Consider the following 26,820-nt stretch of genomic DNA (forward strand, 5'->3'; position numbering starts at 1 on the left):
ACATTTCACAATGTTACGTCTAGACCCACACATACACAAATTTAAGAGTATTTTTGTTTAAAATTGCAAAATGTTCTTCAACTCTTATGAGCAAATGTTGCAAATATTACGCTAATCCATGAATAACTCTGAAACCACAATTTAAACCTGAAGAGGGGCAAGAAATGGATACTGGGTACTACTGGAAAGTGATACTTTATTATGCAAGAATCGATTGCATTCAAATTATCTGAGAAGAGGATTTGACAAATTAATTAATTCTGGTTTTTCACATTTACGTAAGTGCTCCTGTCATTCACATCCTTCCCGCTCACCTAAGCAGTGTCCTTCTCTAAATCCTAGTGACACCTCCCACAGACCGTTGCAGCATTTAAAAAATCTCCTCCAGCTTTGAGACTTCAGGCAGGAGACATGAAGAAATACTTTCCTGGGGTCTGTCATGAGAACAAATTTTAAGTTATATCTCATGCCCAGCACTGAATACCAAATCCCAGGGGCAGAGGCATTCTTGTTTTCTTTAGCAAAGTTGTTTTTGTTTGTTCGAATGCACCACCCAGGACTAAGAACCATATTTTTCTGATTGGTATCATGCAAAAAATCAGAAATACTGTCTCCACAAAACAAGAACATGATCCTATAAAGAGGGGGATCATTCAGAATGTAAGAAAGAGCTCTTGAAAAGTAAAAGCATGATAGCAAGAATTTTAAATTCAGCAAAAATATTGGCAAATAATCCAGAAAGTAGACCAAATAGAAAAAGAGAGAGAAAATTGGTGAGGTAAGTAAGGAAATGAGAAAATTAATCCAGGATACACAATGGCCCACTAATAGGAGTTCTGGAAGAAGACAATAGAGAAGAGAGCAACAGCTATACGATAATAATAACAACAATATAATAATTCATTTTCAGAACTGAAAAATATTAGTTTTCAGACTGAAAGGGTCATTTAATAAGCAGTGCAATGAATGAAAACCAAAAAAATCCCATACAAAGGTATTTCATGTGACATTTCCGAATACCAGGAACAAGATAAGAACTTACAATTATGCGGAGAGTAAATATATGTTCATTTACAAAAAATATCAATTCCATTAAATTCTTACTAGCAACACTGGTGGCTAGAAAACAGTATAGCAATACCATCAAAATATGAGAGAAAATCGATGCTAATCTAGAATTATGTACGCAGCCGAAACTATCAATCAGGTACATGGGTGAAATAAAGATATTTTAGACCTTCAATATACCCCCGAAAACTTTCTCCAGGTACCTTTCCCAGGAAGCTACTGGCTGGCCCACTCTTCCACAGTAAAGACTTAAGCAAGAAAGAAGACAGGGGATCCAAGTAACAGGGCTCCAACACCGGAGAGAGGAGAAGGAACCCACGGAATGATGATGAAAAGAATCCTGAGGATGGCGACTCTGCAGGAACTAATTGGCCAAACCAGAACAGGGGAAGCTCCCTGGAAGAAGGTCCTAAAGAAGAACATCTGACATATTCAGAGGAAATTTGCTGATTTATTTCAGAGGAAAGTTTGGGAGATTTCGTGATTGCAACCAATAAAACTTAGCGAATAAAAAAGTGGCAATAATTAATTCCAGAGAAAAAATTAAAGCTATTTAAAAAAAAAAAAAAAAAAGAAAGGTTTCCTTGAATTCTATGTAGCTCGGCTGCAAATATTAGTTATACATTAAGAACAATGTAAACACTGAGGAATGACTTAACCAAAAATTTTGAGAAATCCAGGTTGGAAAAACGGGAGAATAATGGGAGCAGAAACGTGTGCATATGTGTGCATATGTGTGTGTGTGTGTGTAAAGGCAATATATCATTGAAAAAATTAGAAATACTAATAGTACTATATAATCACAGTACTTGGGAGGGAAACCAAAGAACAGTGTAAAGAGTTGAAAGTATTAGCTTAAGAATGTGAGAATTGGAAATGAAGGGAAACGTGGCAAAGAACTGCTGTTTTCTCATTATATATCTAATATTATTTGTTGACTTTTTAAACTCTGTACATGTTTTACTGTGATAAAATTCAATTAAGAATTAGGGAGGGAGTGTGTAGGATGAGATTGTTTGTGACAGATTGTGAAATGACCAGCGGTGAACAGTAAGAATATTTCTCAGCAATAAAAAGTCCACTTTAGATTCAAGGTCACAATTTTTAAATGAGATTAGCCGGTGTGATGACATGTTTTCCTCCAGCTACATTTCTCCAAGCTCACATATACAGGCACTGAACAGACAAAGAGCTGGATTTAATCAGGGTTGTGATTTGGCCAAATGAATATAATGAAATAAGAGTGGAAAGAGAATCAAAGGTATTTGCAAGGATTAATGTAATTAACATGGAATTTAAGACAGGGAATGAGGACCAAGGGGATGAGATTCGTGGTGCTGGGTTGCTAGAAAGAGTGAAACAGAATAGCGGTGTTGGTCAGAGAGGGGGCGGGGCACGAGACTGAGATTGTGAAGATGTTGCAGTTATTGTTGATGAGGAGGATGAAATATAACCAGGGGAGTGAGTGACTGAGGATGGGCGAAGGACAAGATAAAGAGAAGAACTCAAGGAAGTGACGCGATGGGGCTCACTTTGGCTCAGTGAGCACAAGAGGAGGAAAAACTGAAGGGGACAGTGTTGACTCCCACCATGACAGGAGTCATCTTCATATTTCACGTCTTGATAGTTAGGCTCCTGAGTTTTATAATTTATAATTCAGGATGAAAAGAGTTTTTCTACTCAGTCTACTATAAGCTCTGTACACATCCAGGGGAAAAAGGCAGGGAACAGAGAAAATCCTTGCAGATGGTAGCAACAGTGCCTTCGGTTTAGAGGTTCTTTGGTGGTTTTTAATGTCCTGAAAAATAAGGTACTTGTTTGTTAGCTTTTATTCATTTCAAGGGATGCTTATTGTGTACTACTGTGTCTACTCCATTGTGTACCCAAAAAGGATCAAACCCACCCAGTGTGAGGTCATGAAAGCCTAGTGCCAAGTCCTATCTTCCAAACTTGGCTCTCCTATCCCTTAACTCTATACTTTAGAACCTTACTGCCATTTCACGTTTCCCTACCCAAGCCACCATCCTGTAACTCTTCAGTGTAATTCATCTGGTTATCCTATTTTTGAACCTGAACAGTGACCACTTCCTATTTTGGAACATTTTCAACTTCAAATAATACATTCTTACTGGCCATCCCAGTCCCACAGGTGGGCCAGGGCACTTGGTACATGAGTCATGGTGACGGTGCACACACACCCTCTTCCAGACACTTGTTTCTCATTCACATTCTCATTAAACAAGGGAGAGGTACTGAAAAAATAACCAAGAGGTATATAGAGTTCCACTGGATTTTGATCCTATGACAGCATCTTTACTTCTGGGGATCCAGATGAAGATGAGTGGGGGTGCCTGGGTGGCTCAGTCAGTTAAGCATCTGCCCTCAGCTCACATCATGATTTCAGCGTCCTGGAATCAAGCCCCATGTCGGGCTCCCCATTCAGTGCAGAGTCTGCTTCTCCCTCTCCCTCTGTGCCACCACCCCCCACCCCGCTTGTGTGTTCTCTCTCTACTTTCTCTCTCTCTCAAATAAATAAATAAATAATCGTTTTAAAAAAATGAAAATGAATGATCCAAAACCCCTGCCACCAGGGTATGTATTCATGTACCATGTCCCCAGCCCCAAAGATAATCCTTTGCTTTTCACCAAAAAAAACCATGTATCAAGCATCTAGTGTGTGCTGGGGGTGGGGGTTACAAAAATAAACAGGACACAGTCAAGCATTCCACTAATCCTTTAATACTTCAATATTACAAGTGAGTTTTAGTACCAATTTCCTTTGCTTTTGGAATTGCAGTCTTTGTTTACTAAAACAGAAAATGATTTTTTTGCTCTCTACCCTGATTTGGGTGAAGTCATAAAAAATTCAGTGCAATCTAACCTTTACTGTCAATGATCTCAAAATCTTTCTATAATCTTACAATTAGCTAAGGAATTTAGCTAATTGTAAGATTGCTAATACAGCCTAAAAATAAATTTTAAGCAATTATTTTAATATTGAATTTACAGTTTTTTCTGATGGTTCTTTGAAGAGTATTTTAAATTATTTTTTCCAAAGAAAATGGACTTAGCCAATTAATATGCTCTTTTTAAGTCTGCCCTTTAGCCCCCCCCCAAATTAAAATTTATGTTCAGGGAGTCTGGGTGGCTCAGTTGGTTAGGAGTCTCCCTTCGGTTAAGGTCATGATCTGAGGTTCCTGGGATCGAGCCCCGCATTGGGCTCCCTGCTCAGCAAGGAGTTTGCTTCTCCCTCTGCCTCTGCCCTTATCCCTGCTTGTGCACTCTCTCTCTCTGTCAAATAAATAAATAAAATATTTTTAAAATAAATAAATAAAAATAAAAATAAAATTTATGTTCATAAAAAATCTATATATGAATGTTCATAGCAGCTTTATATATTGGCCAAAAACTAGAAACAACCCAGATACACTTGAACGGGTGAATGGTTAAACTGTGGTACAATCAGACCATGAATACTACTCAGCAATTAAAAAAAAAAAAGAACTACTGATACACAGAAAAACCTGGATGAATCTCTAAAGAATTATGTCAAGTGAAAAAAGCCAATCTCCAAAAGTTGCATACTGTTTGATTCCATTTATATAACATTCTTGAAATGTCAAAATTATAGAAATGTAGACCAGATTAATGGTTGCCAAGGCTTAAAGAGCGGATGCCGTGGGAGGGACATGGTGTGGCTGAAAAAGTGCAAAGTGAGAAATGCTTGTGATGATGGAAATGTTGTGTATCTTGACCATATCAACTTCAGTATCCTGACTGTGATTTGCAAGACATTACCATCGGGGAAGCTGGCTAAGTGGTTCACAGCATCTCCCTGTATTATTTCTTACAATTGTATGTCAGTCAACAGTTATCTCAAGATAAGAAGTTTAATTTTTAAAAATCGACTTTGGAGAATATATAGAACTTTAACGTTCACCATATACTTCAAAGAGCTCTTTGTTGGGGGCAGGGGGAGCATAACACAAAAATAAAAACAATATATTCCCTAAAAAATTTAAGAATAAAAATAAACAAATCTGCCTTGATTTTTAACTTTTCACATATCTTATTTCCCCAACTAGGGCAGGAACTACCTTTTTTTAATTCCAAGGTATTTAACGTAGAGTGCTGTATTAGTTTCAGGTATACAGTATAGTTATTCAACAATTCTCTACATTATTCGGTGCTCATCAAGATGTACTCTTAATCCCCCATTCCACCCATCCCCCACCCACTTCCCCTCTGCTAACCATCTGTTTGTTCTCTTTAGTTAAGAATCTGTTTTCTGGTTTGTCTCTTTTTTTGTTTTCCTTCGTTCATTCATTTTGTTTCTTAAATTCCACGTATGAGTGAAATCATATGGTATTTGTCTTTCTCTGCTTGGCTTATACATTATACTTTCTAGATCCATCCATGCTGTTGCAAACAGCAAGATTTCATTCTTTTTATGACTAAATAATATTCCATTGTGTATATATACCATCTCTTCCTTATTCACTCATTTGCGATGAGCTTCCCTCATCTATTGATGAACATTTGGGCTGCTTCCATAACTAGGCTCTCGTAAATAATGCTGCAATAAACATCAGGGTGCATGTATCTCTTTGAATTAGTGTTCTTATATTCCCTGGGTGTGATATCACCCAGTAGTGTGATTGCTGGATCATCGAGTAGTTCTATTTTTAATTTTTGGAGCAAACTCCATACGGACTGGGACTGTTTCTTAAACTTTCCTCATATTGTTCACAATTCCCAACATCATGATAGATACACAGCATAGCCTTGGTACATGTGTTTATGGAGTTGGGTGGGGGAGGTGTTGTTTTGTTTGCAGGAAAATACTCTTCAAGAAAGATATGGAGAATATATTTGTTTTCTTAAAAAGCTTTATACATTCTCTAGTAACTGCACTATAGTTATGCAAGAGAACATTCCTACTCTTCGAATATACACACTGAAATATTTAGGGGTAAAAAGTCACAATTTCTCCAACTTACTCTCAAAAGTACACGAAAAAAATAGGGAGAGAGAGAGAGAAAGCAAGAAAGCAAAAAAGCAAATGGGGAAAATTTTCAACAGTTGGTGAAGTGGTAAAGAAGGGTGTATAAAAGTTCCCTTGTACTATTCTTGGAAGTTTGCTGGAGATTTGAAATTATATAAAAATAAAAACTTACCCCAGGAAGTCAATATCTAGAAAGAAGTATACCCTAGAGTGAAAAGACCTATATTGCTATGCACTTAGAGAGCATGAGGGAAAACTTTTTTGAGTGCTGAGTTCCAGATGATGGATGAGGTGGTGAGCCATCCGTTGTTTCAGTAGGGAAAGAGCCCCAATGGTAAATGAATTTTCTCTCTGGGTAGGCTGGGTTTGGCTCTCAGACAAACTCATCAGTCAGGCTTTAAGGGGCTCTGGGAAAATCTCAGTGCACATGTTCGAGCACTCTCTAGGACTGCTTCTGGAAGCCCTGCCCTGAGACAGGTCCACCCTTGAGACACTGTCCTATGGAAAAGGAAGTCAGTGGAACAATGAGTTATAATTACAAGGGAGACGAGATGGCTGAGGGGCTGGGAAACAGCTGGCATCTCTTTGCTTCTGAAAGCAATTCAAGGTTGGCTCCCAAAACCTCAAACTCTGCCTTCTCTCCCCCCCGGGGCAAAGTCATCAGCAAACGCCAAAATGTATCAACTCATGTGCTCCAGCTCCTGTATGTTGATGGGAATGTGTAAGACAGAGACTAGCATCTGGGCACGTTCTGCAAATATCCTGGTGTTTCAGCTCCCCGCTGATGCAACCTACTGAACTCTTCCGTGGTGACCTATGAAGCCCAGGGTGGGTTTACTGTAAACTGGCAAAGAATTAAAGTCCAGAAGCTTCAAGGGAATGAACAGATGCTCAGAGAAAGCAGGGGAATGCTGAGGCCTGACCACAATTAAAAATGTCTGAGTCAAAAGTCAAGAAGTCATTCACATGCCAAGGGCCATTTCCTCCACCTCGCCCCCACCCCGCTACGCTGGAAGTCAACTCTCCACAGCGCATGGTGAGTCAGGCGTGAGTACTTTGATTACGGCTCAGCTGATGTCATTCAAGAAAGCAGGGGGGTCACCCACTGCATCAGAGGAAGAGACATTTGACTGAGACAGGTCCACCCTTCAACCCTCTGGGGAGCCTGACATTTCCAGGACACGGAAAACAAACTTCCTCTTAAGAAGGAATATGCTTTCAGTGTGGGAAAAAAAGAGAGAGAGAGAACCAGAGAGGGTCAATGCACGCTCACCCTTGGCTGAAAGCCCACAATCAGGGAAATTTCTGTCCTTTCAGAAAAGGTGAAAGCATCAAAATGTCCTCTGGTTCAGCGGCAGATCCAAGACGCTGCACGTACGCAGAGAGAAACTCAATCTTAGCTCAACAGGGTGGGCTGTGCCAAGTAACCTTCTAATTCCCTTTCAGCTGAGCTCTTTGTTCTCCCAAGAGTTAACACTTCATACACGGAACAAGTATCTACCAAGAGGCTACCTAGTGTTTGGCACCAGAACCATGCTCTGTGCTGGGGAGAGAGGATTCAGATAATCAAGAGGGCCAATGATATCAGCCACTGTTGTTGTTACAGCTAACACTGAGTTCTCTCTCTGTTCTGCCCCTTGTTTTACATGGATTATTTCTTTTGAACCTCCACAGTCTCCTGAGGCATGTACCACTATGTTTTCCACTTTATAAATGAGGAAACTGTGACACTAAAACTCTAATTTATCCAAAATCACACAGCAAGTGAGTGAAGGAGCCAAGGTTTGAGCGCAGTCTAGACGAGCACTATCCAATAGAACTTTCTACAGTGATCGAAATGTTCTTTATCACACTGTCCAATATGGTAGCCACTAGCCATATGTGGTAACTGAGTACTTGAGATGTGATTGGTGCAACTGAAAAACTGAATTTTAAATTCTCATTTAATTTGAATTAGCAAATTTAAATAGCTACCTGTTGCACCATATTGGACAGCACCGACCTAGACTTCTCAGAGCCAATGTACTTAACCATGTGCTAAAATGGCAATATGTAGGATCAACCCTCACCTTCTTTTAATCAATGGGAAGCCAGCTTACAATAAACACCAATGTCGTCCTTGATCATGTGCCTGAGGGAGTGTGTGAAGGAAAAGCATGGGTGGCACTTTGGCAGGACGAGAATGCAGGCACACCAACACTCTCCTGCAGGCACTAAAGGCACGTGTCTTTGGACATACTACAGGCATGTGTCTTACTTGTCAGCGATGTCCTCCTGCCACTCTTACCCCCCTCCAGCCATCAACAGCCTCCCTACAACTCGACCTGTGGTCCTGTAGCTGCGTCAGCTGGTCCTGAGAACACAAGCCCCAAGGACGCTCCTCCTTCTGACAGGCACTATGTTCAGCACTAAGGAGGATGCCAGAGAAAGATCTGGCCCTGACCACCTGCCCTCTAGTAGCTCATACTCTAAAAGTCAGGGATGTGCGTGCCTGAGCTCCGCAAGGTACATGGCAAGACAGTGTGAATGGATGCAGGATGAATTTGGGATGGGGGACATAGGACAATACATTTGGGCTCAGTGAACAGAGATAGTATTTTAGAGGAAGAGGGACTTGTGCTGAGCTGCAAAAGGAAATTAGAAAGAGGAGGGGCAATGACCTTGGAGGTGGAGTGGAAAGCATGAACACAGATCGGGGTGAGTGAGCACAGGGGTGGTGAGGGGCCTGCGAAGCCAGACTGAAGAGAACAGCAGTGCAGGATAAGCTTGCAAGGTCAGGCAGTGGGCAACACTCTGGTTAGGCCCTTCTCATTTCAACTCTGGGAGCTCTGTTAATAACAGCTTTGTTCTCAAAAAGCCAGAAAAGAACCTGAGTGATCATTTCAGCTGTCAGTGGGTCCCAACCTGAGAAATGTATTTAAATGTATACATTTCAGAGACCGACCCTAGGGCTTCTATGGCACAAGGGTGTGGACATGGGGTCTGTCTCATTCGGTTTTGTCTTATTTTGTGAACCAGTGAATGGGATCATTCTGATGCTTCTGAGCCCTCACGGACGTTTGATGAGGACAGATTTCAAGGAAGGACACACTCAGTTGTCAGAGGTGAAGGAGAATTTACGTCATTTTCAAAGGTGTCCAGGCAGAATGACCCAGACTCTCTGGGGAAGGCGTTCTGAGAGATTACAAGCTTGCCTGAGGGGGAGAGTCATGAGAGGCAGGGAAAGGAGAGTCTGTCAAAAAGCAGCGGCAACTTCAAGGGGCCACACTGGAAGTAAAGATTTCTTCACAGGAAATTCAAAACATTTTCTGATTCCTTCGGGGAGGAGGACGCTAAGGGGAGGCTTAGGGAGGAGCAGTGACTTATCCAAGTTCAAACCACCCTCAGGCCACAAACAGCAGATGAAAATGGGTGCCCAGCCTTCGGACCAGTGACCATTACCCAGCTTTGTCTCCTCTCTTCAGCCCCACCCCAGACAGAGCCGACCTCTTCCCTCGGCACTGATTCCGGAGTGCCACCCAAAGCAAAACACAAAACGCTTTTTTTTTATAAAACCTTCTTTGGGCTATTTTCATTAAACCATTTTACTTGACAGCAGTTCTTTATTAAAAAGCAGGCACTTACCTTTTGAGGGCAGTGTCCTTTGTTGTATTATCTCAGTATTTTCCAAAGACTCAAGGAGATCCAGGGGAAGATAAGCCTCTGCCAACAAGATAAATGTTAGCATTTATTAAAGGGGAAAAAAAAAAAAATGAAGTCCCTCGGTGTTTGCTGCCCCTGTGGGAAGAAAGTAGAAGCGAATCCTGTTTTCACTCTGAATTTCCTCCTGGTGAACTCAGGTCCTGTTCATTTTTGGCCTCTCAGCTGAGTCATCATATTTCCCTCCCTCTCTTTTTAAACAGTACCTACTCCTGAAGGCCCCATTCGCTCAGCCAGCTCTGGTGTTCCGATGTGTGTCAGATTCAGAGATAGATAAAATGCAAAAACGTTACTCCTCTTTCTACTCGTGGTCAGCGCTGTCCTGGGCACACCTAGCATGCTGGGCACCTCTCTGAGGCCAAGTGCCTTGGAAGGATAGAGAAGGCGGGCCCCAGACATCCACAGGCATGATAACCAAGCCTTCCATTCTCCTGGGAGGTGCCACGCGCCATTCCCCAGGGGTGCCCCCAATCCCTACATGTGCCCCCCCCCTTGTGACCACTTTATAGAGCAGAAAGAACCGTGGAGGGGTTGAAATCTTAAAGGACTTTCAGCTAGCCCCATCATTGTGTGAATGAGAACTGCGGGTCAAGGATTTTAAGTGCTCTGCTAAAGATCACACTCTTATTTAGTGGCAGATAAGGAATCAACCTCAGGTCTCCCAAGGTTGTACAAAGAGCTATTTGTTCCCTATTATCACTTGGGAAGACTGCATTAGGTTTTGGTCCTGACTTTGAGATTGACTTCCTGTGCTGTTGAGGCTCTCCATGCTTCACTTCCCTTGTCTGGGAAATCAGGACTAAAATGTCTACTCAACACACCTCACAGAGATGCTGGGAAAATCCAATGGCACCATGAAAATGAAAGTGTCCTGAAAATGGGACAGCACGATTTTTTCGTTTTTAAGGTCCTTTTTCCCACCTCAGGCTTATCTTCTCACAACCTCCAAAAAAAGAGAGTAGTGATTTTTATGCCATTTTTGAAAAAAAAAAAAAAATAGCCTCTCAGAAAAATCCTGAGGCAGGAGGACACATGTGGAGCTCATCTCAGAGGCAGGTTGTTTTTTATCTGATGGTAATCCCCCAGTTGTGAATATTTTTGACAACAAGTTGGCTCACGGGACAGAGGATATGGCTGGGTGTGTGGGAAGGGGTTACCCCACGTAGATCATTAGTCACAACAGGGCCTTTTAGGAAATCATCCAACATACAAGAGTATGTAGAACGTAGGAAGCTCATTCCTCCTTTTCAAGCTGCTTTTTAAGTTGGTGACAGAACATGATGGAAACAAAGGAAAGTGCTCTGCCAGTCACAATCTCCATCCCAGAAATTAAGGCCCAAGGTATTTCTGATGATGTTTTGTTTGTTTCCTTCCCTTTCGGTCTAGAAAATAACTAAAATCAAAAGTAAGGATTCCTAAGAGGCATTCTGATAGGCATGTGGGACCAGGGGCAGTGTTAGAAGGTAGAGAATAGGCCATCCTAAATGACATGTGGGCTACACTGTCCTAAGCCCTCTCTCCCCAGGCCCTCCCAGACCAATGCCAGCCTCACAGTAGTAGAGCATTTGATGTTTTTAAGTAAATAACCATTTCTCTAGGCTTTTAGTAGAGCCCGGGTATGCAATCCATTTCTTTGGAACCAGAGTTTTATGTAGTGTTTTATTATTTTTCCCTTGTAAGTTTTTCTCCCCCAAAGAAGAGTACTTTCCAACCATAGCCCTTAGGTATTTTGAAATCTTGTACTCATACTGGCTGTCACATAACCTCAGTTCAAACACCAATCTTTTTCTAAAAGCAAATATGCATAAATACTAAAATTGAATTGGTTCTTCTGTGAGGCATATTCCAACACCATCCTAGAGACTCCGGGTCACAGGAAGAGGGTGGAACTCAGGGCTTTGCAGAGTTGGTCTGTGTGTAGATCGGGATAAGTTAGGTTATGCCACAATGACAAAAAATGCCTCCAAAATCTCAGTGGCTTAACAGAACAAAAGTTTGCTTCTTATTAACTTTGATTCCATTCTGCCTAGAGCCCCTTGGCCAGATCTACTTATGTAGCCCCAACCTAATACTTGGGGAGCTATGACTGTGACTGCCACTGGGAATAGTTTTCTAAAGTCTCCAGGGACTTAGGAGAAAGAATACTGCTCTGAAGGCCGAGGCTCCACTCCCAGATCTTGGGGGTCTCTGCTGCAATTCTTCCAAGTATGGTACCCAGAGAGCCCATATTTTCCACACCTGTAAATTGGGATTTGTATCACATGGCTATGCATCTAGCTGCTGGGTTACCAGCTGGTGAGACATGACAAGTTCCATCGACCCACATGTGACTTCTGAACTGCTGTTTCCTCATGTCTCGAATGATTCGATCACACTATTGTCCTTCAAGGTCCACCCCAGCATATGTTATGAATCCACCAGAGAATGTCTCTTACCAAAGACATGTACCAAGACTAGGTTGGCACCCTCAGGCGGATATGGAAACGTCTCTCAGTGTGAGACAGAGCTGTTCTGTGGCACAAGTCAAGCTCACCGTTTTGCTTGGATGGCGGGCTTGCGGAGACCATTTGCCAACCTAACAGAATGGGGTCAGCGGTTCATGGCAACTCCAATCCTTTGGAGATGTTGGGAGATTTTTTGTTGGTTTTGACACCTAATAAAAAGCAATTTCCTCTTTTCAAAATGTACTCCCTCCCCCCCCCCCCCCCATTTTGGAAGGTTAGTGGGTTTTGGTTTACATTTAGTTTTTGTTTTTCAAACTAAAAGAGCATCATCTCTTAAGGCTAAAGATATGGGTAACACAAAGGACACGTAGACCAACCCATTTCACACCATAAGACAAGAGCAGAGCAAGAGGTAAAACCCACTGCCCTGGGATGGGCCTCATCCCCAGGCAGGAAATCATTCTTGGATCAAAACTCTTGCCAAATGGTCGGTGATGAATGAGTGTTAATAGGTCCCAAACATGGATTTCATATCCTTTTGAACACATGAAAAAAAAGAAGACTTGTAGAGTAGATTTTGGCCCAATCTAGCCCATTAAAAAAAAAAAAAGCTAGTTGAGACATAACCCTGAACCAATCCAGGGGACAGCTCCTCTCTGGCACCTACTGGGAGGAGAGCAAATTTACCTTTTCTGGAAAGGGGATTAAGGGCAGGTATAAGGAGAGGGCAGTGGCACACTGGCCAGCTCCCCTTCCTTAAAAGCTATCGGCTAGTGGCTATCTCTAGACTAGACAGTGAACAGCTCATACACCATGCTGTACCCGCACTGAGTTCTCCCCACCACCCTATCACACAGGCCCCTAAAGAAACATTTGCCTACCAACAAGGCCAGCCTGGAATGGGAGAGAGAAAATCAGCAGTAGTCTCACCCCCTTGCCTGGCAATGTGAATACCCCCCAGGTGTGTCTAAAGGGCAAGCTGCTTAAGTCACTTCCTTCTCTGTTGCCCCAAGTAACAACTTGCCATCCAGGACAGCAAAGTTCCTTCCCAGAGGTTTGGAGGGACATCCAGGCTGACACAGTTGTACCTTAGGAGCCTTGAAAATATCCCAAAAGTTGCACAATAGCAGTAACTGAGAGATCAGTGCTCCTCCTTTGCCCAAATAAGCTGTGATGTTACAGTAAGGAAGGGATCTTACATTCTACCACGCTTGATGATTTAAAATCACTTCCTCAAACAGATCTCAGCGGATTTTCACAACAAACCTTGAGGGCCGGGGAGTGGGGGGTAGGGGAATACAGAGATTATCATTTTCATTTTAAGACATGGAACCTGCAACTCATAACATTTTGAGTGGCCAGCCAGCCTTGCCCAGTGCTCCCAGGACGCTCCCAGGTGCTGAGTGCTTCAGCTAGGTCTTCAGCTTGGACGTTCTAGTTACAGATCCAAGTTCCTCTGCTGTTTGTTTGGCATTCACATAGATCTTGGGTGGGAGGTCATGAACATGACTCCCCTACTGAGAAAGTAGGACCTCAAAATCAAGGTTTACCCACAAGTTCCATAAATAGAGGCCAGTCCTTTGTATGTCAGTGAGACAGGCAGCCTGGAAATAATTAGGAGAAGGAAACTGAATACAGAACGATCCAGGTCCTTAGCTCACATCCAACCATTGGCCAGGAGGATGTTCTGGCTACTCAATGACTCTACCCTAGTGGGAGGTCCAGCTGATATCCAACCCACACCTGGACCGTCCTGGTTGTGGAGGACCATTTGGGGGCAACGGGGCTCCCTGTCAGGGTCAGATGCTCCAGGACTCTCTCAATCAGCAGTCTGTTTTCCCAGATATCCACAATACTGAGACCCCAGGGCACATCAGCTCACAGGATTTGACTGGTGGCAACTGCCCAAGAAGTCCCCCCGGGCCTTGGAGCTCCCCTTCCAACAACAGTCCATCAGCCTCAATAGCACATAGTCATAGAGCTAGCCAAAAGTGCACAGACACTCACTTCAACTGCTCTTACTTGGGAGGAAAGACCCACTTGAGGAAAAACATGCAACTGTGCTGACTAAAAGTGAATTAGCTGGTTATCTGGAAAAAACACACAACTCATATGGAAAGACACAAAGAATGCTTCTTTTTGCATGAAGCTTCGATGCTCACAAGGACACACTCAGGTATCATCACACTGGATGCCACAATACTCTGTGGAGTGCAGGGACATGAGTTCCAGAAAGATGGGGGTGCCTGGATGGCTCAGACGGTTAAGAGTCTGCCTTTGGTTCAGGTCACGATCCCAGGGTCCTGAGATCGATCCCCATATCAGGCTTCCTGATCAACAAGGAGTCTGCTTCTCCCTCTGCCTCTCCCCCCTGCTCTTGCTCTCTCTTTCTCTCTCTTTCTCTCAAATAAACAATATCTCTAAAAACAAAAAAAAGGATAGATTTGCCCCTGGTTCCACAGCTGGCTCACAGTCGAGCTAGCACAAGAATTTGAGAGTCTTAACTCTCCCTTCAGCCCCCTTTCCTTGTATCACTCACTCACGTCCATGTATCCACTCAACAGCAAGGTGCTGAGACCCATTAAAGAACTCTTCATTGGCACAAAGACCTCCCGAGGATGGGCTTTCCGACCGACTGGACTCCCCTGCTTTGCCATCAGGTGTGGACGGAGAATGTTCAGTTACACTCCTGCCTGGATACTCCCTTTTTCTTTCCCTGTCTGCTCCCATCCCTCACCCTCATTAAAACTTTCCCTTCAAAAGGTCTATAATTGAACAAATTTCTGACCGGAATAAAAACAGGAGCTCTCAAACCAAGGGATAAATCTAATATAGAATGATTTTTTTCTCGTTGTATGATGTAGAACATACCATTTAGCTCTCCGTTACCTGCTTTCAGCTAGGCAAGGCAGAAAATGTACCATCAAGAACTAAAGATCAATAAGAAGCTGATATCCATTCAGGCCCCTCTAGTGTAGTTGCACTAGCTATTAAGATATTTAAATGTTTCCCTAAAGGTAGTTTTTTTGTTTTGTTTTTTCAAAGATTTATTTATTTATTTCAGTAATCTCTACACCCAGCGTGAAGCTCAAACTCACAACCCCAAGATCAAGTCACATTCTCCACCCATCAAACCAACTAGGCGCCCTCCCAAAGGTACTTTTTTTAAAAGCCTGGTAAATTGCCACTTCTCTGACCTCCCCCCAAAACCTCCCCAGCATCACCCACACTTCCCATGATTCAGCCAGTAAAGGTTTACCTGCTGAACCTGAGGAGGCTCAGGAACCTGCTCAGCACAAGGTCACATCCTTTCTGATTGGTTGATGTGAGGACACAGGACAGACCCAAAAAAATCATCATCATCATCATCATTACCATCATCATCATCATCACCATCATCTTCACCCCCACCATCATCATCATCACCACCACCATCATCATCATCACCATCATCATTATCATCATCATTTGATAAATCAGAAAAATAAAGTCTAAGAGGAAGAAGCAGCTTTAAGCCAAATCACAGGGTGCCAGAGCTCAGCAAGGTAGTTGCTACATTGCTGAATTGCCGCAAAACCCTGGGTCATAAAGTCATTTCCACAAAACCACAAAAGCTTTTCTTTAAACATGTCACCTCCCCCATTCAGAAACATTCAACTACCCTCTATTTCCTGTTGCGTTTGGTTTTGTTTTTAGCTTCTCCACCTGCCCCCTCAGCCTATTCCCTCGCAGGTCTTAGACTGAACCCTTGCTGTTGCTGGGCTAATTCCCATACTGGCCGCCCTCAACCCCATCCCTGAGCCTTGCTCTGTCCTTCTGTCCTTCAAGGTAAAGTTCATGTGCAACTTCTCCAAGAAGCTTTGCTCTGCCACCCAGTGCTCCCTGGGTCCTCTCTCCTTTGCGTTCCTACAGCACCTACAATTTGGATAATATAAGCTTACCCTCCCTTGTACTGTGTTTCTCTAATTTCATGCATGTTGATCACTTCTCCTCAGTTACACCAGAAGGTCAAGAATCAATCCTTGACCTTATTCTAGAACCTCCCCCCCCCCTGCCCAGCACTGGTAAAAAGCTAACAACTTAAAAATGACATGGTAACTGCTGCCCCTTGAAGCAATGCTTAAAATCTAGCCTCATCAGTCTGCAGGGGGCCCCTGGCTGAAATGCTTCCACAGCACTGGGGCAGATCTTCCAAGACACAGTGGACATTTTCCATATCCCAGAGCATACTCTTCGCATTGTTTAATCCCCACTCCAAACTCACAAACTGCTAGAAGATCCTAAAACCTGTTTTTAAAACCCCAGTGGCTACAGAAACCACCAACTCTGTTGACAGTCTTTGCCTAAAGCAGAATAAATATGTGCATAAACTCACTGAGTGTGTAACTGGTCAGGGGGAGAAAGACAAGATCTGCCTTTTCGGTTCCTGACAAAATAATTAGTACCTCATTCCCACCTTCCCATCAAGAAGGGGGAAGGGAGCAAAGGAGGCCAACTTTCTTTCTTTTTTTTTTTTAAGCCATAGAGGCTCAGAAGAGGAAAGCTCTCCTCCACAGCCAAGAAAATGAGGCCTAAGACTGTCTCTGTGCCTCCCTTTAGGGAAGGGCTTGTGTTTGTTCTCAGCCAGTCTGAGACAAGAAAAAGGATGACTACCCAGGTTAAGTTGAAGTTGACGACCTCAAAATGTCACACAGTAATAAGAACAGCCTACCTTCAAGACCCCAAATCATAAAAGGAAAGGTGGGGGAGGGGTAAGAATGCCAGGAAGTAATTGCACTCCCATTAAAAGGGTCCCCTTAGAAATGGGGAAAGCTACTCAGGGGAGAGATCCTAGCACCTCAGTGAGCTGCCTCTGAGTAACCTGAGAAACCCATTAAAAGTCAGACACCGGGCCCCACCCCAGGGATTCTGACTCAACGGTTCTGAAGGAAGGTTCAGAAACCTGCATTTTTAACAAGCTCCCCAGAACACCGCTCCCAGAAATACTATACTAACGAAAGGAAAAATAGAAAGATCAGGAGGTTCCATGTTACAGAGAACACTAAGGTAGTCAGAGAATTTAGGAGTCCAAGCGACTTGCAGAGAGGTATTAACAAGATGAGTCACATATTCACATAGATGCCGGGCTGGTCTTCAGCGTGAATGCACCTGTGTGAACCCACAGCCAAACCCAGCGCACCAGGGCTTTCTCTCTCAAAGCCGTCATGATTGGCATTGAGGCCATGCTGTGCCGGCTGTTAGACACTGTGCATTGTCATCATTGCGTGGATACAGGAAAACCAACCAAATATCAGCAAAAAGAGATCTCAAAACCATATAAGAGCCTCTCTTTGGAAAAATGACAGATATGCAGAGCAGAAGTTATACAACGTTCAAAGGAGCTTTTGTTTCTTTTCATCCTTGCTTTGGCCGAAATATTGGGTAATTTATGAAAAGTGAAAGAAAGCAGCATATGTGACAATGTTGCTGTCTAAAAACGGGAGTAAATCTCCTGGCATATTGCTTTCCTCCATTCTCTGTGTTTGAAGTGAATCCAGCCACCAGGGATTCATTCACTAAGAAATCAGACTGTTCTTTGACTTACCCCAAAACCTGGCCCTTCTCACAATGATGGAGCTGTCCCAGTGCATGCCCCCCCCCCCCCCCCCCCTTGTTTTTTTCCCCCCCCCTGCTCTTCCGCCCCTACTCTGATCTGACCCACCCTTAATCACCATGGGTCTGGTTATCTAAACATCACTGGGTTTTGGAGAAATTACACGACAGAAGCCAAATAGATAAATAAACTCTGATCTTAGACCTCAACTAGATGATGCTTACTACTCCCATGGGGATGTTTATCTTGGAGAAGTGCAACTTCAGATCTGGGTTCATTATCTGCGGAGGCTGCCAAATCAGTCCATGGTAAGGCTGGGGGGAAAGGACGAGTGGGGACGGTTCTAGTCCAGTGCTCAGGTTGGACAGGCCCAATAAATAACATCTCCCCTACTTGCCTGGGTTCTGGTCCAATTGAGAAATGAGACAAAAACCTGTCCTTGGTGGGACACAAAATTATCACCTTGATTACTGTTATAACTGATAAACATGATGGTAGAGGATGCAACTTTTAAAGATTTTACTTATTTGACAGAGAGAGAGCGCACAAGCAGGGGAGCAGCAGTCAGAAGGAGAAGCAGGCTCCCCACTGAGCCAGGACCCCGATGCGGAAATCGATCCCAGGACCCTGGGATCATGACCAGAACCAAAGGCAGATGCTTAATGGACTGAGCCACCCAGGCGCCCCATCTCTCTCTCTTTTTTAAAAGATTTTATTTATGTATTTATTTATTTTTTTTTAAAGATTTTATTTATTTATTTGTCAGAGAGAGAGAAAGCACAAGAAGGGGGAGCGGCAGGCAGAGGGAGAAGCAGACTCCCGCTGAGTGAGGAGCCCGATGCGGGACTCAATCCCAGGACCCTGGGATCATGACCTGAGCCGAAGGCAGATGCTTCACCAACTGAGTCACCCAGGCGTCTCGAGGATGCGACTTTTAAAAAAGGAACAAATGGACTTCCTCGGCCCAGATCCTAGAATCATCCAGGTTTGACTAGCCAGTCACCCAGAAAAGACTCTCTTGGTTTTAGCACTGAAAGCCCCACAGCCTGGGCAAACAGACATGATGGGTCACCCCAGCTGGGCCCCGGGGCTGTTGGGCAGACTGCGCCCAACAACCTGGGCAGAAGAGCAGATTGCACTTCCCGTGGACAGCTCCTTCTCATGAGGAAGGAGAAAGGAAGGCCGAGGCTATGGCGCCCAATTTCTCCTTCCAACCTCACCAATCAAAGTCAATAGAGGACAAGAGTGTTAAATGGATGGGTCCCTCAAATCACAGAAGGAAACATCTGGAGTGGGAAAAATACATACTTTCTAGCACCACAGATAATCAATAAGACCAACACAAATTAACACTCAGCAATCTAAGAAGACCTAATTGAAAGTCTGAACTACAGACGCATTTGAAAAGAAACCTAACTTTGTGAGCTTCATACAATTCAACTTAAGCTCTAAAAGTATCGTTCACTGATAATGGTAATGTTTAATAAAGCTTACGTGATGTGAAGATGGCCTGTGGTTGATAAGACCATGCAACTGGTTCCTGCGATTGATTTGTGAGCAGAATATGTGAGGTCTCCTGTGTGAGCATTCAATCTCCACTGTGTGGCTAGTCAGAGCACGCTTTCCACCTGGCCAAGGTCATCAGAAATGTTCCAGATCATCGCGATCGCTCTGGATGAAGACAGCCATGATGTGGGGGCAGGGTCCCCGACAGACCTGTAATGGACAAGCGACAGGAGGGAGAAACACTTATCTGCAGTTTTATACTATCACAACTCAGCTGTGCTTATGATAATAAGCCTATCATAACCAAGCCTATCCTGACTGATACAATGTGTCATGGCAACTACCTAAAACATGAATAGAAACAAGGTTGGAGGGAGACGTTAACGGTGATTGCTTCTCTTACATAGGATTTCAGGTCTTTAATTTCTGCCCCTTTACACATTTTTATACTTCCAAGTTTGTTTTATTGAGCTTTTTAAATTTGTGATTCAAAAATTTCAACAAAAACAGATGCCTTTAGACTACCTGCTTTCAAAAAAATACAGTGGAATGCTTTATAAGCATTCTATCCTTGTTTATATGCAAACCATATGTCATGATGCTACTTTGAATCTGAATTTTCATTCTTATTTAAATTCAGCTCAAAATTCTGTTCTGTGTCTCACATATAAAGAAATACCTTCCAAAAAACTTCCCAAGATCTCTATAAAACATAAAATGTTTTGGTTGCTAAGGAATGCTAAAGCTACTTAGCTAGTTAAGTATACTGTCCAACAGATACAGTGACAACCACTGTGTACCCAGACGACCGTTCTGTTTTTTACTTGCAGCACAGTATTCGCTAAATTACATGAGATATTCAACATTGTATTATAAAATAGACTTTGGGTGAGATGATTTTACCCAACTGTAGGCTAATGTGAGTGTTCTGAGCACATTAAAGGTCGGTTAGGTTGACCTATAATGTAAGGTAGGTTAGGTGTATTAAATGCGGTTTTGATTTACAATATTTTCAACTTATGATGGGTTCATCAGGGCATAAACCCATCGTAAATCAAGGAAGATCTGTACATGTAAATCAAACCATCATGCTGTGCATCTCCCTCTTTCTCCTGTGTGATATGTACGAGGAGAGAGGAGGAGAGGGAGAGGTATCTCTGAAGAGTGGAAACTACAATTATTGGCTCCAGAGCAGACTGTTCAAAAAGGTGGCAGCCAGGGTCATGAGGATCTCAACAAAGCCACATGGCAAGTACAAGGGAAACTGCTGGAAGTATTCTACTACTGAACACTATACACATGTTTTGTTTTGTTTTTTTAAGATTTTATTTGAGAGAAAGGGAGACAAAGATAGCAAGATAGAGCACAAGGCGGGAGGAGAGGGAGAAGCAGACACTCCCTGCCAAGCAGGGAGCCCAATGCAGGACTCGATCCCAGCACCCTGAGATCATGACCCGAGCCAAAGGCAGACGCTTAACGACTGAGCCACCCAGGCGTCCCATGTACAGGTACCTTTCTTATTCAAGAGTATTGGGCCTGCAATGCTCCTTGGCAATATTTTTTAACTTATTTTTTTTAATTGAGTTAGAACTGAAATATAACATGGTATTCATTTTAGGTGTACAACCTAATGATTGCATATATGTACAAATATATCAAATGATTACCACATGACCACCATAGTAAGTTAACATCTATCTTTTAAGATCTACCTTCTGAGCAACTTTCAAATGTACGACACAGCTCTGTTACTGCTGTCACCGGGCTGTCGGTTACATCCCCAGGACTCATTCATTGGATACTGGAAGGTGTTTCATTTTCTAAGTCTCAGTGGTTTCTCTCCCATGGATCCTCTGCAGTTGTTCTCTCAAATCCACTCTACCCTCTCAAACCTGGGAGCCAGCATTCCTTCCTAAAAGGTGAGGGTGACTTTTGCATCCAAGAGAAGGTAACCAAGCGGAGCTGCAGAGTCGAGTTTGGGCCACGGATTATAAAAAGTTAGCCAGAGGGCGCCTGGGTGGCTCTGTTGGTTAAGCGACTGCCTTCGGCTCAGGTCATGATCCTGGAGTCCTGGGATCGAGTCCCACATCGGGCTCCCTGCTTGGCAGGGAGTCTGCTTCACCCTCTGACCCTCTTCCCTCTCGTGCTTTCTATCTCTCATTCTCTCTCTCTCTCAAATAAATAAATAAAATCTTTAAAAAAATAAAAATAAAAATAAAAAAATAAAAAAAATAAAAAAAAGTTAGCCAGAGAAAGCCCTGATGAGGAAGTGCCAGTTCGCCTTCAATGAACCAGACCATGCCAGCAATGAGGGCCACTCACTTTAGCATCCCAGAGACCTGGATTTAAGCTCTATCGCTACAGCTGCGTGGATGCATAACTTCAGACCAGTGAGAAATCATACTGAGCCTCAGTTTTCCCATCTATAAAAATAACACAGTACCCGCCCCGTTTTCAGATTAAAAACAATAATGCAGGGACGCCTGGGTGGCTCAGTAATGACTGAGCATCTGCCTTCGGCTCAGGTCATGATCTCAGGGTCCTGGGATCGAGCCCCGTGTCGGGCTCCCTGCTTCTCCCTCTCCCTCTGCCATTCCCCTCTCTTGTGCTTCTCTCTCTCTCTCTCTCTGTCTCAAATAAATAAAATCTTTAAAAAAATAAAAATAAAAACAATAATGCATATAAAACGCTTAGCACAGCTCCGAGAACACAGTAAGCGTCTAGTATATGTTAACAGCTGTTACCTATCTTTTAAAAAGCTGTTCCATAACATTAATGTTTAAATACAGGTGTCAATAAATATTATCTGCAACTATCATTATTGCCGTGCTGAATATGCCTTTTTTAAGTTTTTTTTTTTTAAAGAGGAAAAGCCATTTGCCATTTTCTCAAATCCTACTGTGACTGTTCTTTGGTTTGAATCCCATAGGTATGTCTGAGGCACCACCACATCTGGGAGGGAGAATCCAAAACTACAACCTGCCCTCCTGCCTGCCTTCCCTCCTTCCATGCTCTCTTCCATCCTTCCTCCTTTCCCTTTTCCCTTTTGTTCTTTTGTTTGCACGGTGAAAAACACCATACTTCTTGAAAGATTGAAAATGAAATCGCAGTGAAAGCAAGCTTGCAAAAGTGCTTGAGCGAGTCTGAGAGCATTTTTTTTTTTTTTTGGCTTGGATGTCATAAGCATTCTTTTTTCAGTCTTTTTCATACTATATATCCAGATTCTTCCTAAAGAATAGATTTGCTAAAAAACTAACATGGCAGACCAGCCCCCTTTAAATCTCACAACTTTCCAATGATTCAGGCAGAACTGACTAGCTTTGACAGACAATGCAAATTGCACTCAGATCATTTATTTCAACACATTTTTATTGAGCACTCGGGTGATCTGTGCAGGGAAGATTTGTGAATTGTTGGTCCTCCTGATATAGAAACGGTTTCCTCTAACACATTGAGATAGGTGGCTTCAGAAGCCCGTTGTTACCTGACAAAGAAAAGGGTAAACGTCCCAGGTCAGAGTGAGCAGAGGGAGAGGTAGGTACTCCCGGAAGGTGGAACATACCGGTTTATGACGACATCTTGACCAAGAAAGCTTACCAGTTAAAAACATCAAACAGGAGTAGAGAGACACTGTGTGGCTAGAGGCAAGCTTTCCTACCTTATAATTAGACACCCCACATGGCCATAATCATTCAAGAAGATTCTCCTTCCAGTCTCATCTTCCTCTCTCCTACCTAGAAATTTATGAAACATCAGAGCTACAAGGCACCTCAGAGCTTGACCACCAAAAACACCATTATCACTGGTAGTAGGAACACTGGCGACAGTGTTTTAATGCAGACAGCATGATAACCTAACTGATGACTTTGGTCTGACTCACCAGGTGTTCTCTAGAAAGGATGTCCTTCACAACCAAACACTACCTCTGGGTAGCATGCAATAGCACTACTGCATGGTTATGACCTGATTTGGCCAACAGCAAAGAGCCTTTTGCTTTCTTTAACTTGTGTGGCCATACCACAGGTAGGCTGTGATTCCTAGGAGTCTTTGTTAAATACTGAAAAAAATCTCATGGATCTGTGAACACCTCAGAGCCCACAGTAAATGTCATTTACTAGTTTAAGTCTGTCATTTGATGGATAAGCAAATTACCTAAGGTCACATAGCCCATAAGAAAGTCAGGCCCTAGTCCCTCATCTGGTGACTTTTCTGCTGTACCGCATCCACACAGGAAAGAATGAATATTCAAACAAAACACCACCCTGAAGAAGCAGCCAATTTCAAATGGATGCACAAAGGTGTTCCAACATCCATCAATCAGCCCTTGGAGAATTTTTTGAATAGCAAAATAGCCCTAGAGAAACAGACCCTCAGTGAAGGCTTGCCTGGAGGCTTGCCAGAAATTTCTGGGCAAACAGACCTAAGTACAGCTCCCCTTGAACTGGCCTGACCCCTGACTGTCAGGGACAGTGGACTCCGGAACTCGGCTTTGCTGTTACTAAACCTAACACAGCGTGTTGGCCAGGGCACCTATAGATGCTCTGACAACTCCAGCCACCTCTACATTCTCTGTGTCCTTGCCCCTGTTGTAACCCTCCTCAAAGGACTGATGCTTCAATACCCAGCCAAGCTACAGGAAGCAGTTAGCTTGGTCCAAAACAAACTTTGTAGCAGCTCATTAACCCTTCCGTATCAGTCCAGGGTAATCTGGACTCACCCAAAGTGAGATGTGGGGGTGGACAGGGGAATACTTCATATTTCAAACTCATTACTTTCATCCTCTAGATAAATTTTCAAAGCCTACCACCAGTCAGACCCCCTCAACATGAAGCTCACTTTAGAAAACAGATGCAAATTTATATGTAAGTACTGCTTTTGTTTGTGGGGGGAGGGGCATGCCTTCTGTATTTGTAGGGTTTTTTGGGTTTGGGTTTTTGATAGATGGGAAGGGAGAGAGAGGAGCAGAAAGGAAATGGAGAAAGGCCTTGAAGGAGCCCAGAAACATAAACATGGACGGTTGTGCCTTAAGATAAACAGGAACTAACTTGTATGATGCTTGTAAACAGTGACCCAGGCAGGGATCAGTTTGTGTCCATGATTATGATTAAATGAGGTGTCTACTTTGGCCTCACTCCGCATATTGAAGAGTGATTCTTTGTACAACTCAGTAGCAAGAAAACAAACAATCCAATTAAAAAATGGGCAGAGGAACCGAATGGATATTTTTCCAAAGAAGACATACACATGGCCAACAGACACATGAGCTGATATTCAACCTCACTCATCAACAGGGCAATGAAATCAAAACACAATGAGTTGCCATCTCACACCTGTTACAATGGCTATCAACAAAAAGAGAAGAGAAAGTGTTGGCCAGGATGTGGGGAAAAAGGAACCCTTGTGCACTGTTGGTGGGAATGTAAATTGGTGCAGCCACAGTGGAAAACAGTATGGAGGGGCTTAAAAAATATTTAAATACAATTCCATATAATCTGGCAATCCCACTTCTGGATATATATCCAAAGGAAATGAAAACAGGATATCAAAGATATATCTGCACTCCCATATCCACTGCAGCATTATTCCCAACAGCCAAGACACAGAAACAGCCTAAGTATCCATCAACAGACGAATGGATAAAGAAGATGTGAAATATACGTACATACACAATGGAATATATTCAGCCATGAGAAAGAGATATATAATCCATCCCATTGATTCTGTTTCTCTGAAGAACCCTCTACACCTTCCCAAAGTAAAATCAAAAATACTACATTTCCAAGACTGCCTTGCAACACGGCTACAGGCCTGTGACCAGTCAGATACACACGAGACTGGGATGCAGAAGGTAGGAGGATGAGCAATACTTTTTTTTTTTGACATCTTTATACTTTTACTTCCCCAATGTTTCATAATGTATACATGGTGCTTTTGTAAAATGATTTTTAAGTAGTATTTAATAATAGGTTGCTCTAAGTCTCGTTACACTCAAAGCAATTGGTTGTTAGCTGTTTTGACTTAGGAAAGAGCTTTGGGATCATTTAGCCTAACTCTGTGCAGACAGGAGCACCCCTGCCAGGCCAGGCTTCCAGGACCACCCCCCTCCCTGGCCAGCAGAGATTCTTCCTCACCCCGAGTTCCCTAATGCAGAGGACACACCCCTGCTTCCTCTCCCCAAAACTCTGCTTCAGATGTTCTTGAAGACAGTTTTCATTTGGGTCCTGAGATTTTTCTCCAACTTAAACATCCCTGTTCCTTCAGCAATTTCTTAAGTGTCTTCCCACAACCCAGTTCCCCTCAGATTTACCAATGTCCTTCCCAAAATGTGGCATCCATGAATGGCTCAAATATTCAAGACTGGGATAGAGTATATTGTTCTTGATCTAACATTGACCATCAAACATATCTTCCTTTTCTTTTCTTTTCTTTCTGCCTTGCCTCCCTTCCTATGAGGATCTCAAACAATGTAAAACATAACAATATAGATGATGGATAGATAGATAGATAGACAGACAGACAGCTGGACAGAGATATATAATACAAAGATAAGTCACTGACCCTACCAAACTGTGAAGAGGCATGATAGCAAGCTTCATTTCCCCACCCCAAACCCTAGGACTTTCTGCCTATGTATAGTCCTTACTGCAGAACAAACTCAGGCTCGCCTCCATTAAAAAAAACAAAACAAAACAAAACAAAACAAAAAAACTCATCCTCTTTTCCCAACAAATGTATCTACCAGGAGATGCCTTTCCTGGAGTTTGGTTCTATTTTCCAAGGTGACCACTTTTATTAATAAACCCAATTTCAACCAATATGCCTATGGTCAACAATAGTTTTCTATGCCCTAATCCAAGAGTATTTGCATTTTAACAGAGAATAATACCCTCACCCACAAGTCACACAGATCTGGCAGACTGTGGAGGTGAAAAAGAATTTAACAATAACTCTGGAAAAGTTGGGTATTACAATGTCCTTGTGACAGATTTTATGTTAGATCATGAGAATTTTAGAGATGTTGTTGGAGGTCAAGCCACTTGCGAGTAGAAAGCAGAGGCCCAATGACGGACCCTACACTGCATTGCCCTGTCCTCCCAGTCAGCCATGGGCCCAGCCTCCAGATCCTTCGGCCTCTGCCTGCCCTCATTAGCAGCCTCCCCTTTCTCCAAATATAGTGGCCAAAGAGTCTCCCTGCCTTCCCTCCTCCCAAACTGAAGACTGCTCTCAATTCCTCTTTTCAGACAAAAGTGGTAAATACTAGTAGCTATTACCTGTCCAGTAGGTTGTCCATAAAAGAAACTGAAATGATCATTAATACAACTCTAAAGTCCATTTTGAATATCGGGCAGGCACAAGGGAGAATTCCTCTGAAATCACACCAAGTTTTTCTCCTTCCACTGAAGAGCGCTTGTCAAACTGCCTAACGATTAAGAATGGAGAGCAAATGTAAGTTCTAGGAGGGCTGTCTCTTTCTCACGTCCTGGAGCCCCGGCACCTACCACACT

The 26,820-nt window shown here is 43.0% G+C and overlaps 1 long non-coding RNA gene across 1 annotated transcript in view; it reads right to left on the bottom strand.

Moving 5' to 3' along the window:
- Positions 1-9,697: 9,697 nt before the first annotated feature.
- The window catches only part of LOC112825716 (uncharacterized), a 28,005-nt gene continuing 10,882 nt past the window's right edge, over positions 9,698-26,820 (bottom strand). Inside the window, exons 2-3 of the long non-coding RNA XR_012378106.1 lie at positions 19,304-19,525; positions 9,698-9,775 (exon numbers count right to left, since the gene is read on the bottom strand). This is a non-coding gene — a long non-coding RNA (uncharacterized lncRNA). The remainder of the gene's footprint in view (positions 9,776-19,303; positions 19,526-26,820) is intronic.

The sequence above is a fragment of the Callorhinus ursinus genome, unplaced genomic scaffold, assembly GCF_003265705.2.
Source record: "Callorhinus ursinus isolate GAN/ISIS: 27379988/994484 unplaced genomic scaffold, GSC_fseal_2.0 scaffold4, whole genome shotgun sequence".
NCBI classification, from domain to species: Eukaryota; Metazoa; Chordata; class Mammalia; order Carnivora; family Otariidae; genus Callorhinus; species Callorhinus ursinus.